This window comes from Cucurbita pepo, chromosome LG08 (genome assembly GCF_002806865.2).
Source record: "Cucurbita pepo subsp. pepo cultivar mu-cu-16 chromosome LG08, ASM280686v2, whole genome shotgun sequence".
NCBI classification, from domain to species: Eukaryota; Viridiplantae; Streptophyta; class Magnoliopsida; order Cucurbitales; family Cucurbitaceae; genus Cucurbita; species Cucurbita pepo.
Window position 1 is genome coordinate 5,365,993 of NC_036645.1, and position 15,986 is coordinate 5,381,978.

The following is a 15,986-nucleotide window of genomic DNA, read 5'->3' on the forward strand; positions in this document are numbered from 1 at the left end:
GAATCACGCAAGATCTATGTAGCAATGAGAGCAGTCCAGTTAAATATTATGGGATCCATGTGAATGACGCAAGATCTGTGTTGTACAGAAGAGCAGTCCAGTTAAATATCATGGGATCCTTGTATACAAAAGAGTCGTCCAGTTAAATATCATGGGATTCTTGTACAGAAGAGTCGTCCAGTTAAATATCATGGGATCCTTGTACAGAAGAGTCGTCCAGTTAAATATCATGGGATCCATGGAGCATTGGAAGCACAGACGCAAGATCTGTGCAAGATCTCGGTTGGCATTGGTAGCGCGGACGCAAGATCTGTGCAAGATCTCTGTTGTACAGAAGAGCCAGTTAAGTATCATGAGATCCATGGAGCAACGGTAGCGGACGCAAGATCTGTGTTGTACAGTTGCCAGTTAAATATCATGGGATCCATGGAGCAATGGTAGCGCGCCTGACTCCAGATCAGAAGGTTGGGTTCAATATTATTATTTGATAGTTTTAATCTTATATTATAAATGATGAAGGGTAGTGTGTGAATGGTAGTTGCAAGATTTGTGTTGTACAGAGGAGCCGTCTCATTAAATATCATGGGATCCATGACGCAATGGTAGCGCGTCTGACTCCAGATCAGAAGGTTGCGTGTTTGATTCACGTTGGGTTTAGTATCATACTATTTGATATTTTTAATCTTATATTATAGACAATGAAGGTTAGTGTGTGAATGACAGTTGCAAGATCTGTGTTGTATAGAGGAGCCATCCCATTAAATATTATGGGATCCATGGCGCAATGGTAGTGTTAGGATCGATATCAGTCGTTAGCTCTGATACCAGTTGTGAATGTTTAATTAATCCACCACACCTAAATGGTGTAAAAGTTATCTTATTTATAATCAAATAAATTACAAGGATATGGAAATAGTAATAAATGGAAATAACAATAAATGGAAAGATACCTATGGTAATAAGGCAAATATCTAATATTTGCCTTATAATAAAATATCAAATATAATATATATGGTAAACTATAATTTATTACTAAATATCCTTAACACCCCACCACAAGCTGAGCGTCGGATTTGAACGAACGTGAAGCTTGAATTTGAAAAATTCAAAGAGGTTAAGAAATACTTTTCATGAAGATGTCAACAACCTGGTTCAGAGGAGGCGTAGAGAAACACTTTCTTGGCCATCGAAAATTGCAGATGGATCACCGCTCAACGGCGATGCTGCCTTGGCTTCGACGAGAATATGTCTAACCCATGAAGAGGGATTGTCGCTTAGCAATGATGCTACCTTGGCTCTAGTGAGAATATGTCTAACCCCAAGAAGTAGAAGGGGAAACCTAGAGCAAGAGACAAAGACAATGTTGAAGCCGAAAGAGTCGCCACATTGGGCGAAGGAGCCAATTTTGGCGAGAAGGGCGGCGGCAACTTGGTTGGCGAAGAGGCCAGTGCGGCGCCCAGATTCCAAAGGTAAATCTCTGCATAAGGTCGATGGACTTATCGAGATTCTGTATATTTCCGAAGAGAACTCTAATGAAGATCCTAAGATTAGGGTTTCTGTGAAGGATGAAGGATGAAGGATAAATTGGGAAGAAAATGAAAGAGACTATGTTTGGAAAAGGTAAGGTTGTATGTACAGAGTATGGTGAAGGATGATTTGGAGGTCAATAGGGTGGAGCCGAAGAGTAATTAATCGGCTCCGCCTGCGGTAGCCATGAAGACTGCTCCTGCGGCGTCAAAGCCAGCATGGGTGGTGGAGAAGAACAGTAGAAGATTTCAAAAGCCATTGAAAAGAAAGAATCCGGGTTGCTAAACCAAAATGGCTCTGATACCATGTGAATGTTTGATTAATCCACCACACCTAAATGGTGTGAAAGTTATCTTATTTATAATCAAATAAATTACAAGGATATGGAAATAGTAATAAATGGAAATAACAATAAATGGAAAGATACCTATGGTAATAAGGCAAATATCTAATATTTGCCTTATAATAAAATATAAAATATAATATATATGGTAAACTATAATTTATTACTAAATATCCTTAACACCAGTTGTTAGGATCGCACAACAACGCACACGCTCGATCTAGATGAACACAAAGAATGGGATAGAGAAAGTTGCAAGGAGAACTCTGGCTAAAAGGATTTTTCTTACACGCTCGATCTAGATGAACACAAAACACAAAGAATGGTATAGAGAAAGTTGCAAGGAGAACTCTAGCTAAAAGGATTTGATATGTATAGGGAAAGTTGCAAGGAAAACTCTGGCTAAAAGGATTTGGTATGTATAGAGAAAGTTGCAAGGAGAAAAGGATTTGGTAGGTACAACAAGAGAGGATTTGATATGTACAACACGAGAGAGTACAGAGGATTTTTTCTTTTTATTGATGACTTCAGGTATGTACAACATAAGAGAGAGAGTACAAAGAATAGAAAAGTATAAAGCTCTACCGGACCACATATATATATGGTTTAGTTTACTATATATATAGCTTTACCACATTTAGCCATCTACTATATATATATATAGCTATTTACCATATATAACTTTACCATATATAGTTTTACTATATATAGCTTTACCAAATATAGCTTTACCGGATATAACCATTGACCAAGCTATAAATAAGTATCAGGCTCCATAGCCTAACAGGTAGCGCGTCTGACTCCAGATCAGAAGGTTGCGTGTTCGATTCACGTTGAGTTCAAGTATCATACTATTTGATAGTTAATCTTATATTATAGACAATGAAGGTTAGTGTGTGAATGACAGTTACAAGATCTGTGTTGTATAGAAGAGCCGTCCCATTAAATATTATGGGATCCATGGCGCAATGGTAGTGCGTCTGACTCCAGATCAGAAGGTTGTGTGTTCGAAGCCGTCCCATTAAATATTATGGGATCCATGGTGCAATGGTAGTGTGTCTGACTCCAGATCAGAAGGTTGTGTGTTCGATTCACGTTGGGTTCAGTATCATACTGTTTGATATTTTTAATCTTATATTATAGACGATGAAGGTTAGTGTGTGAATGACAGTTGCAAGATCAGTGTTGTACAGAGGAGCCGTCGTGTTAAATATTATGGAATCCATGGCACAATGGTAGCTTGTCTCACTCCAGATCAGAAGGTTGCGTGTTCGATTCACAATGGATTCTCAAGTATTATACTATTTGATAGTTTTTTAATCTTATATTATAAATGATGAAGGTTAGAGTGTGAATGACAGTTGCAAGATCTCTGTTGTACAGAGGAGCCGTCCCGTTAAATATTATGGGATCCATGGCGCAATGGTAGCGCGTCTGACTCCAGATCAGAAGGTTGCGTGTTCGATTCACGTTGGGTTCAAGTATCATACTATTTGATAGTTTTTAATCTTATATTATAGACAATGAAGGTTAGTGTGTGAATGACAGTTGCAAGATGTGTGTTGTACAGAGGAGCCATCCTGTTAAATATTATGGGATTCATGGCGCAATGGTAATGCGTCTGACTCCAGATCAGAAGGTTGCGTGTTCGATTCACATTGGGTTTAGTATCATACTATTTGATATTTTTTAATCTTATATTATAGACGATGAAGTTCATTGTGTAAATGACAGTTACAAGATCTGTGTTATACAGAGGAGCCATCCTGTTAAATATCATGGGATTCATGCTGCAATGGTAGCGTGTCTGACTCCAAATCAAAAGGTTCCGTGTTCGATTCACGTTGTGTTCGATTCACGTTGGGTTCAAGTATCATACTATTTGATAGTTTTTAATCTTATATTATAGACAATGAAGGTTAGTGTGTGAATGAGAGTTACAAGATCTATGTTGTACAGAGGAGCCGTCCCATTAAATATTATGGGATCCATGGCGCAATGGTAGCGCGTCTGACTCTAGATCAGAAGGTTGCGTGTTCGATTCACGTTGGGTTTAGTATCATATTGTTTGATATTTTTAATCTTATATTATAGACGATGAAGGTTAGTGTGTGAATGACAGTTGCAAGATCTGTGTTGTATAGAGGAGTCGTCCCGTTAAATATTATGGAATCCATGGTACAATGGTAGCGCGTCTGACTCCAGATCAGAAGGTTGCGTGTTCGATTCACGTTGGGTTCAGTATCTACTATTATTTTATAGTTTTTAATCTTATAATTAAATTATAGATGATGAAGGTTAGTGTGTGAATGACAGTTGCAAGATATGTGTTGTAAAGAGGAGTCGTCTTGTTAAATATCATGAGCTCCATGGCGCAATGGTAGCGCATTTGACTCCAGATCAGAAGGTTGCGTGTTCAATTCATGTTGGGTTCTATATTATACTATATTTGATAGTTTTAATCTTATATTATAAACAATGAAGGGTAGTGTGTGAATGACAGTTGCAAGATCTGTGTTGTACAGAAGAGCCGTCTTGCTAAATATCACGGGATTTATGGCGCAATGGTAGCGCGTCTAACTCCAAATTAGAAGTTTGCATGTTCAATTCATGTTCGGTTCAATATTATACTATTTGATAGTTTTAATCTTATATTATAAACGATGATGGGTAGTGTGTGAATGACAGTTGCAAGATCTGTGTTATATAGAGGAGCCGTCCTATTAACAATCATGGGATTCATGGCGCAGTGGTAGTGTGTCTGACTCTAGATTAGAAGGTTGTGTGTTCGATTCACGTTGGGTATAATATTTTACATTTGATAGTTTTAATCTTATATTATAGACGATGAAGAGAAGAGTGTGAATGATGCAAGATTATAGACGATGAAGAGAAGAGTGTGAATGATGCAAGATCTGTGTAGCAATGTGAGAGCAGTCTGTGTAGCAATGAGAGCAGTCCATTTAAATATCACTAATATCACTAATCCAGTTAAATATCATGGTGAGAGCAGTCTGTGTAGCAATGAGAGCAGTCCATTTAAATATCACTAATATCACTAGTCCAGTTAGTTAAATATCATGGTGAGAGCAGTCTGTGTAGCAATGAGAGCAGTCCATTTAAATATCACTAATATATCACTAGTCCAGTTAAATATCATGGTGAGAGCAGTCTGTGTAGCAATGAGAGCAGTCCATTTAAATATCACTAATATCACTAGTCCAGTTAAATATCATGGTGAGAGCAGTCTAGTCACCTATCACTGGTAATATCACTAGTCCAGTTAAATATCATGGTGAGAGCAGTCTAGTCACCAGTCCAGCAGTCCAGTCCATTTAAATATCACCAGTTAAATATCATGGTGAGAGCAGTCTAGTCACCAGTCCAACAGTCCAGTCCATTTAAATATCACTAGTCCAGTTAAATATCATGGTGAGAGCAGTCTAGTCACCAGTCCAGCAGTCCAGTCCATTTAAATATCACTAGTCCAATTAAATATCATGGTGAGAGCAGTCTAGTCACCAGTCCAGCAGTCCAGTCCATTTAAATATCACTAGTCCAATTAAATATCATGGTGAGAGCAGTCTAGTCACCAGTCCAGCAGTCCAGTCCATTTAAATATCACTAGTCCAATTAAATATCATGGTGAGAGCAGTCTAGTCACCAGTCCAGCAGTCCAGTCCATTTAAATATCACTAGTCCAATTAAATATCATGGTGAGAGCAGTCTAGTCACCAGTCCAGCAGTCCAGTCCATTTAAATATCACTAGTCCAATTAAATATCATGGTGAGAGCAGTCTAGTCACCAGTCCAGTCCATTTAAATATAATATCATGGTGAGAGCAGTCCAGTCCATTTAAATATCACTAGTCCAGTTAAATATCATGGTGAGAGCAGTCCAGTCCATTTAAATATCACTAGTCCAGTTAAATATCATGGTGAGAGGAGGCCAGTCCATTTAAATATCACTAGTCCAGTTAAATATCATGGTGAGAGGAGGGAGCAGTCCAGTTAAATATCATGGTGAGAGGAGGGAGCAGTCCAGTTAAATATCATGGTGAGAGGAGGGAGGAAGGGAGCAGTCCAGTTAAATATATCATGGTGAGAGAGCAGTCCAGTTAAATATATCATGGTGAGAGAGAGCAGTACATGGTGAGAGGGAGCAGTCCAGTTAAATATCATGGTGAGAGGAGGGAGCAGTCCAGTTAAATATCATGGTGAGAGGGAGCTGGTGAGAGGGAGCAGTCCAGTTAAATATCATGGTGAGAGGAGGGAGCAGTCCAGTTAAATATCATGGTGAAAGGGAGTAGTCCAGTTAAATATCATGGTGAGAGAGAGCAGTCCAGTTAAATATCATGTTGAGAGAGAGCAGTCCAGTTAAATATATCATGGTGAGAGAGAGCAGTCCAGTTAAATATATCATGGTGAGAGAGAGCAGTCCAAGAGAGAGCAGTCCATGGTGAGAGAGAGCAGAGAGAGAGAGCAGTCCAGTTAAATATATCATGGTGAGAGAGAGCAGTCCAGTTAAATATCATGGTGAGAGAGAGAGCAGTCCAGTTAAATATCGAGAGAGCAGTCCAGTTAAATATCATGCAGTCCAGTTAAATATCATGGTGAGAGAGAGCAGTCCAGTTAAATAAATATCATGGTGAGAGGAAGCAGTCCAGTTAAATATCATGGTGAGAGGGAGCAGTCCAGTTAAATATCATGGTGAGAGGGAGCAGTCCAGTTAAATATCATGGTGAGAGGGAGCAGTCCAGTTAAATATCATGGTGAGAGGGAGCAGTCCAGTTAAATATCATGGTGAGAGGGAGCAGTCCAGTTAAATATCATGGTGAGAGGGAGCAGTCCAGTTAAATATCATGGTGAGAGGGAGCAGTCCAGTTAAATATCATGGTGAGAGGGAGCAGTCCAGTTAAATATCATGGTGAGAGGGAGCAGTCCAGTTAAATATCATGGTGAGAGGGAGCAGTCGAGTTAAATATCATGGTGAGAGGGAGCAGTCCAGTTAAATATCATGGTGAGAGGGAGCACCCAGTTAAATATCATGGTGAGGGGGAGCACCAGTTAAATATCATGGTGAGAGGGAGCAGTCCAGTTAAATATCATGGTGAGAGGGAGCAGTCCAGTTAAATATCATGGTGAGAGGAGCAGTCCAGTTAAATATCATGGTGAGAGGGAGCAGTCTAGTGAAATATCATGGTGAGAGCGAGCAATCCAGTGAAATATCATGGTGAGAGCGAGCAATCCAGTTAAATATCATGGTGAGAGCGAGCAGTCCAGTTAAGAGCGAGCAGTCCAGTTAAATATCATGGTGAGAGCGAGCAGTCCAGTTAATTATCATGGTGAGAGCGAGCAGTCCAGTTAAATATCATGGATGAGAGCAGTCCAGCAGTCCAGTTAAATATTATGGTGAGAGCAGTCCAAATATCATGGTGAGAGCGAGCAGTCCAGTTAAATATCATAGATGAGAGCAGTCCAGTTAAATATTATGGTGAGAGCAGTCCAGTTAAATATCATGGATGAGAGCAGTCCAGCAGTCCAGTTAAATATTATGGTGAGAGCAGTCCAAATATCATGGTGAGAGCGAGCAGTCCAGTTAAATATCATAGATGAGAGCAGTCCAGTTAAATATTATGGTGAGAGCAGTCCAGTTAAATATCATGGATGAGAGGAGTCCAGTTAAATATCATGGGATCCACAAGATCTGTGCAAGATCTCTGTTGGCATTGGTAGCGCAGATGCATCATGGGATCCAGTTAAATATCATGGTTGAGTGCAGTCCAGTTAAATATCATGGGATCCATGTGAATGACGATCTCTGTTGGCATTGGTAGCGTGGATGCATCATGGGATCCAGTTAAATATCATGGATGAGAGCAATCCAGTGAAATATCATGGTGAGAGGGAGCAGTCCAGCAGTCCAAATATCATGGTGAGAGGGAGCAGTCCAGTTAAATATCATGGTGAGAGGAGGGAGCAGTTCAGTTAAATATCATGGTGAGAGCAGTCCAGTTAANATGGATGAGAGCAGTCCAGCAGTCCAGTTAAATATTATGGTGAGAGCAGTCCAAATATCATGGTGAGAGCGAGCAGTCCAGTTAAATATCATAGATGAGAGCAGTCCAGTTAAATATTATGGTGAGAGCAGTCCAGTTAAATATCATGGATGAGAGCAGTCCAATTAAATATCATGGGATCCACAAGATCTGTGCAAGATCTCTGTTGGCATTGGTAGCGCAGATGCATCATGGGATCCAGTTAAGTATCATGGTTGAGTGCAGTCCAGTTAAATATCATGGGATCCATGTGAATGACGATCTCTGTTGGCATTGGTAGCGTGGATGCATCATGGGATCCAGTTAAATATCATGGATGAGAGCAATCCAGTGAAATATCATGGTGAGAGGGAGCAGTCCAGCAGTCCAAATATCATGGTGAGAGCGAGCAGTCCAGTTAAATATCATGGATGAGAGCAGTCGAGTTAAATATTATGGTGAGAGCAGTCCAGTTAAATATCATGGATGAGAGCAGTCCAATTAAATATCATGGGATCCACAAGATCTGTGCAAGATCTCTGTTGGCATTGGTAGCGCAGATGCATCATGGGATCCAGTTAAGTATCATGGTTGAGTGCAGTCCAGTTAAATATCATGGGATCCATGTGAATGACGATCTCTGTTGGCATTGGTAGCGTGGATGCATCATGGGATCCAGTTAAATATCATGGATGAGAGCAATCCAGTGAAATATCATGGTGAGAGGGAGCAGTCCAGCAGTCCAAATATCATGGTGAGAGCGAGCAGTCCAGTTAAATATCATGGTGAGAGCGAGCAGTCCAGTTAAATATCATGGATGAGAGCAGTCCAGTTAAATATTATGGTGAGAGCAGTCCAGCAGTCCAAATATCATGGTGAGAGCGAGCAGTCCAGTTAAATATCATGGATGAGAGCAGTCGAGTTAAATATTATGGTGAGAGCAGTCCAGTTAAATATCATGGATGAGAGGAGTCCAGTTAAATATCATGGGATCCACAAGATCTGTGCAAGATCTCTGTTGGCATTGGTAGCGCGGATGCATCATGGGATCCAGTTAAATATCATGGATGAGAGCAGTCTAGTTAAATATCATGGGATCCATGTGAATGACGCAAGATCTGTGCAAGATCTCTGTTGGCATTGGTAGTCCAGTTAAATATCATGGGATCCATGTGAATGACGCAAGATCTGTGCAAGATCTCTGTTAGCATTGGTAGCGTGGACGCAAGATCTGTGCAAGATCTTTGTTGCACAGAAGAGCCAGTTAAGTATCATGGGATCCTATCATGGGATCCATGGAGCAATGGTAGCGCACCTGACTCTAGATCAAAAGGTTGGGTTCAATGTTATTATTTGATAGTTTTAATCTTATATTATGAATGACGAAGGGCGCGTCTGACTCCAGATCAGAAGGTTGGGTTCAATATTATTATTTGATAGTTTTAATCTTATATTATAAACGATGAAGGGCAGTGTGTGAATGATAGTTGTAAGATCTGTGATGTACAGAGGAGCCGTCCCATTAAATATCATGGGATCCATGGTGCAATGGTAGCGCGTTTGACTCCAGATCAAAAGGTTGCGTGTTTGATTCACGTTGGGTTCAGTATCATACTATTTGATAGTTTTAATCTTATATTATAAACGATGAAGGTTAGTGTGTGAATGACAGTTGCAAGATCTGTGTTGTATAGAGGAGCCGTCCGATTAAATATCATGGGATCCATGGCGCAATGGTAGTGCATCTAACTCCAGATCAGAAGGTTGCATGTTTGATTCACGTTGGTTCAGTTATCATACTATTTGATATTTTTAATCTTATATTATAGACGAGGAAGGTTAGTGTGTGAATGGTACAGAGGAGCCGTCCCCGTTAAATATCATGGGATCCATGGCGCAATGGTAACGCGGCTGACTCCAGATCAGAAGGTTGCATGTTTGATTCACGTTGGGTTCGAGTATCATACTATTGGCGCAATGGTAGCGCGTCTGACTCTAGATCAGAAGGTTGTTGAACTTGGGTTCAAGTATCATACTATTTGATAGTTTTAATCTTATATTATAAACGATGAAGGTTAGTGTGTGAATGACAGTTGCAAGATCTGTGTTGTATAGAGGAGCCGTCCGATTAAATATCATGGGATCCATGGCGCAATGGTAGTGCATCTAACTCCAGATCAGAAGGTTGCATGTTTGATTCACGTTGGTTCAGTTATCATACTATTTGATATTTTTAATCTTATATTATAGACGAGGAAGGTTAGTGTGTGAATGGTACAGAGGAGCCGTCCCCGTTAAATATCATGGGATCCATGGCGCAATGGTAACGCGGCTGACTCCAGATCAGAAGGTTGCATGTTTGATTCACGTTGGGTTCGAGTATCATACTATTGGCGCAATGGTAGCGCGTCTGACTCTAGATCAGAAGGTTGTTGAACTTGGGTTCAAGTATCATACTATTTGATAGTTTTAATCTTATATATCCATTTTGTACAGAGGAGCCGTCCCGTTAAATATCATGGGCCATGGTGCAATGATAGTGACTCTAATTTAGAAGGCCCCATGTTTGATTCACGTTGGGTTCAATATTATACTATTTGATAATTTTAATCTTATATTATAAACGATGTGGAGCAATGTGTGAATGACAGAAGGTTGTTTGTTCGATTCACGTTGGGTTCAATATACTATTTGATAATTTTAATCTTATCTTATAAATAATATGGAGCACTGTGTGAATGACCATTGCAAGATCTGTGTTGTACTGAGGAGCGGTCCCATTAAAAAATCATGGGATCCATATGGTGCATGCGTGACTCTAGATTAGAAGGTTGCGTGTTCAATTCAATTATAAACTATGTCAGCCGTCCCATTAAAATATCATAGGATTCATATGGTGCAATTGTAGCATGTCTGACTCCATATCAAAAGGTTGCGTGTTCAGTTCAATTATAAACTATGTCGAGTAGGAGCCGTCCCATTAAATATCATGGGACCTATAATGGGACCTAGACAACACACTTTGAAAATGCCTAAGACTAGACATAGTCAAAATATCTACACGTAAGACGGCTCCCATTAAATATCATGGAACCTACACGACACAGTCTGAAAATGCCTAAGACGAGACATAGTCTAAATACCTACACCTAAGACTTCATACATCCTAAGTGGCATAGTCAGTTGCTTCCACCATGCATTTTATAAACTTACATCTAAGGTTTTTTACATTTTAAGCGATGAAATTAGGTTCTTACTCCAAGGGTTTGTATTTGAGGCATAGGCCTTAACTTACTTTCTTTAACTCTATTTCAATCTCATATGTCATGAATACTTCATCGTAACAGGCATAAGTCTGCATAAGTCATCAGAGTACCATAAGATCATAACATATTTAAAGTATTTTGGTTATTTACCACCTTAAATTTGGTTCGAGCCCTAACTATTCTCAAATATTGCTTGATCCTTAATCATCATAACTTAAGGCCTTTTATGAAGTTTCATCATATTTGGAGGACATTTGATCTGGGTCATGTATTGGGTGAACTATATTCGGGGCATTATGGTCATTTTACACCTTTACTCGGTTTAGCTACTCATCCTTACCCAATTTTACACCTTTGCTACCAAATTTCATATATATTAGCATATCATATTATGCCTACATTGAAATTTGATGGGAGTGGGTTATTCTAACATCATTTTATCCTCAAGCATAACGCTCGATTTAGGTCGTTAACTCATAGTTCTTGACTTAATTCTTCTATACTCATTTAAATCATACTTAACTTAAAGTTCATATTGAAATCCAAGTAATCTTTTTAAGAAAAGTCCAAGAGGCTACCTACCTCCATGTTGACATTTGGGACCTCCATTCTCGAGCTTCCGGTATTCGAATTACTCTAATTTTCTTTAGTAGATTCTTCTTTGAGTCTAGTTTTGTAAACCACCAATAATTTCTTGAGAACTGATCTGAATTGGATTTAGTTTTAGGTTGACATGGCCAATTCAATTGAACCGACCATATCATCATCTTCTTCCCCAAAACAAAGGAAGAAGACGTGACGCCATTGCCAACATCGCCAGAAACTCGCGCTCTCTAACTTTCTACAGTGAATTTCTCCCCTTGATTTCTCCGTGGAATTTTAAGATGGTGTTCCTTAGAAGATGTAGAGATTGATTTTGTACTTTTTGTGAACGACAACTCAAGATATAAGCTATGAAAGTTCATGACAAAACATGTTTCTCGTGAAGCTAAAATCTAGAAAATCGTAATTGGTTGCTACGTTTTAGACACTTTTAGGCGTCAATCCTTTATGAAATCTTTTTCTATGTACACCTCAAGCTTAAGAAATAGATTTAGAATGACAAATTTATGTATGGGCTACAAATTTTTTGTTTGAAACTCTCGGAATCTTACCCATTTGATATGTGGAAATTACTACAAGGGAGTAAGATTCAGATTTTGTTGATCAAATATCTCAAGACAAGAACATTGTTTGAGATTTGAATAACTCCACAAGCAAGATCGATCATGTCTAGCTTGAATGATTCTTGTTGATCAAATATCTCAATGCAAGCACACTTGTTTGAGATTCGAATCACTCCACAAGCAAGATTGATCATGTCGAGCTTGAATGATTCTACATGTAACCTAAACTACGTAAAATTGTAAAGAAACTTAGCAGTTGGCTAAAGAAAGCGCAAATGCTCCTTTTACTATATTTTCCAAGTCTACTCACAAATACAATGCTTTACAGAGCCTCAAAATGAAGCTATTGAAGGCATTCTAAGAGTTGTTACATTCATACTTTATGGTCATAATTAACCTTGATGTAAGTGTAACCTAAAGTAAATAAAATGTCTTAAAATACATTAATGAAATACAATAATTATAAATTACTCTCCATTGTAATCCACCCAAAATTTATAAGAATGAAACTTCATTCTTCTTGAACGTGGTATGAATTGAAATATCTTTTGATAATTTCAACAGCATTTTCATCGCATCTTTATTGAAATATATTATATGATTGATGTCTCTTGGTTCATATCACCATTTTTTTTTTTTTTGCAGATTACAAGGCTTATTGGGCAACCCGATGGAGAGCTCCTTAGCCCTCAACTTCTTCATGAATCCTTCTCCTCTCGGAGCTTAAGAATTTATTAATTTGGGATGAGATGGACGGTAAGAGATGGAATTTGGAGTTAACTCAATTCGTTCGAATTTTACCCATTTTGGAAAAAATCAAATTTCTTTCACTTTCGAGCGTGTTAGCCTTCGTGTTAGCCCTCATTTTGTGACCATGGAAGCTTGGATTGGAAAATCATGTTTTTGTCTATTTTCAGCTCTCAAATCATTCGTCAAACTTGTTAGAAAACTCATTTAGAACGTGTAGGAATTGGCTTGAAAAAAATAATTATCTATAGCTCTCGAATTTATAAGAAACACGAGAAGAAAAAACTCATAGTTTAGAAACTTATTTCTCGAACTTTAGGAACTCTGATCACTCCATTTTTGTCCAAAAAAGTTGTCCTTTATAGCTGAAGCTTGCACGTATTTTGTTTGTTTCAAAATTGAACTAATTTGAAACTTAAGAATTATGAGAGGGGTCCAAAAGATATACTCTAATTAGAGAGTGGTTGACATTAGTTTTGAATATGACCATGTTGAATCAAAGGAACATTCAATTTTCTTAAAATTACTAAAATTTCAGCTCCATCCAACGATTGGAATTTGAGATCTATTAGATTTTGTACAGACTATCTCGAATCCCACTTGATTTTCCAAATTGATGACATTTCTACAATTTTGAGGGGTAACAAGCCTCTTGAAGTATTATAATAAATTAAAAATTTAGAAAGTTCTTACGAATTAAATATGAAAAAGACATTTTTGCCCTTTATATTTACTTTTTCCGTTCTAACCCTTATTCAAAGGTCTTGGGTCCTCATGAAAACTTGTTAGAGCATTAAAATCACTTATTTAGGCCCCTTATCCTTCCTCGGGACTCTTAATCTTTTTCTTGTTTCCTTTAAACTTCTCGTTGGTATCTTAAGCTTACTCGAGTTTTCTTCACCTTGCTTAGGATCTTATACTTAAAATTTTGTTCTGTTCATTAATATAATCACTACAACCAATTCGACATTTTAGATTAAATCATTTGTAACAATTACAAAGTGAGTTGTATCGATAGCGTTACCAATTTAAGATATCTAACCTTATCCATACACTATATACCATTTAGCTTATTACTTGAACATCATCTTCTTCTATGTCAAATCACATACTATTTAAGGTTCCACTAATAGTGGATAATATTAAAATTATTACCAAAAATAATTAATTAATGACTAGATCTTGAGAGCATAAATTCCGACCCGTTTGAGTAATTCGCCACTAAAGTCATCGAAAATTTAAAGTGTTATTTTAGACCATTATAAATAGTGCGTAGTTTTCTTAAACTGAACATGGACGTACAGATTGAGCATTCAATGTCTCATTATGTCGATTAAGTTTGAGCTAGACGATTCTAATCTAGGAGAGGTCATGAGTAATAATACCTCAAATTTGGATAATGATGCAATTTTACCCATATATATTTATATATCTATTTATTTGTTTATTTACGTGTATATTAAATTATTAGTAAGCAAATTAACCAAAATTGAAAAGATGGTTAAAAATTGCACATTTAATTCAGTAAAAGTCCAATTTAATAAAATTAAAGTTTAGGATTAAAATTTTGAATATTTTCCTAATGATAAATATATTTTTTGAAAAATAATTGAAAACAATGGGTTTTGTTTGTAACAAAATTTATGGAAAATATAATTGAATTTGAACAAAATAAAAATGTAAGGGAGAAGCATTAAAGGATCTGTGGCGCAATGGTAGCGCGTTTGACTCCAGATCAGAAGGTTGCGTGTTCGATTCACGTCGGGTTCATTTTTCTCGATTTAATGGGCCATTTTTTTTTCCTTTATCTAATATCCGTGAAATTACTTTTATACCCTTTGGCAGTTGCAAAATTCACGAGATGACCGCAGTTAACTAAACGCTCAACATATTATTTCGCCGGACTTCCGTAATATCAACTAAAAAATATATTAAATTACAAATTAAAATAAAAAACAAAAAGTTAAAATATAAAATTTAATCTAAAAATTATTTGTTTTAAATATAATAAAACTTTAGTAAACTATACTTTTTTGTTTTTTTTTTTATTTAATTTAATTTCAATTTTTCAAATTAATTTAATTTTTGTTTGGTCGGTGAGGTCAAAAAAGTGGAAAATTGAGACTTTGCAATTTGAATTTCCCGAGAATGATAGGTGTTACGATGATGAAACATGTAAGGTTGAGGTGGAGCCGGGTGGCTTCTGGCATGTGACATAAACCTCGTCAAGTGTGGAATGTTGTGGTGTTGCCTCCCAGCCTACTCTCACTGTGGGAGCAACTCGACAGTCCACTAACAATCGATGGGTTCGGGACGAGACCCCGTGCCCAGTGACACAATCGCACTTTCGAAGGCAGCGGACTAGCGATTGTGCGGCACTCACTTTCCAGCGACAAGTGAGTTCAGCCAATTTGTTCTTGCGTCGCCTACGGCCAAGCGACGTACGGTCGAGCCTCTAGCCTCGGTTTTAAAAGAAGGTTTTAGAAAACGAGGAGAGAGAGAGATTTTTGAAAGAGAGATTTTAGAAAGAGACGTTATATAAGCAAGCAAAAGAAAGATAACAACGGCTTAGCATATATAACCTTGGGTAGGGAGAAGTTGACAACTAGTCATATCCCCCTATAGTACATTCTGGGCCATTTTAGTTCTGGCAGGCCTAGACATGATTTTCTTGAGGTGTCATACGCTCTAGAATTACAAAGGGAAAAATACTAGAATGAAAAGACATGACAAGGGTTTGGCTTGTCATGGGCATGCGGCCATGGGCAACAGGCCCTGGACAGGCATGACCGTGACATCCTCCCCCACCTAATTGGTTGACGACCCTGTCAACCGACTACTTTCATACCTTGCGATGTGGGTGGCGGCGGAGTTCAGATCTTCGGCGCGTTCCCAGCTT

At 38.1% G+C, this 15,986-nt stretch overlaps 5 non-coding genes across 5 annotated transcripts; all 5 read left to right on the top strand.

The window, feature by feature from the left end:
- Positions 1-2,903: 2,903 nt before the first annotated feature.
- On the top strand, positions 2,904-2,975 carry TRNAW-CCA. The gene has a single exon. It is a non-coding gene; the product is annotated as a tRNA-Trp (tRNA).
- Positions 2,976-3,278: 303 nt separating this feature from the next.
- Positions 3,279-3,350, top strand: TRNAW-CCA. The gene has a single exon. It is a non-coding gene; the product is annotated as a tRNA-Trp (tRNA).
- A 689-nt stretch (positions 3,351-4,039) lies between these two features.
- Positions 4,040-4,111, top strand: TRNAW-CCA. Its single transcript has one exon. It is a non-coding gene; the product is annotated as a tRNA-Trp (tRNA).
- Positions 4,112-9,442: 5,331 nt separating this feature from the next.
- Positions 9,443-9,514, top strand: TRNAW-CCA. The gene has a single exon. It is a non-coding gene; the product is annotated as a tRNA-Trp (tRNA).
- A 5,271-nt stretch (positions 9,515-14,785) lies between these two features.
- Positions 14,786-14,857, top strand: TRNAW-CCA. Its single transcript has one exon. It is a non-coding gene; the product is annotated as a tRNA-Trp (tRNA).
- Positions 14,858-15,986: the final 1,129 nt, after the last annotated feature.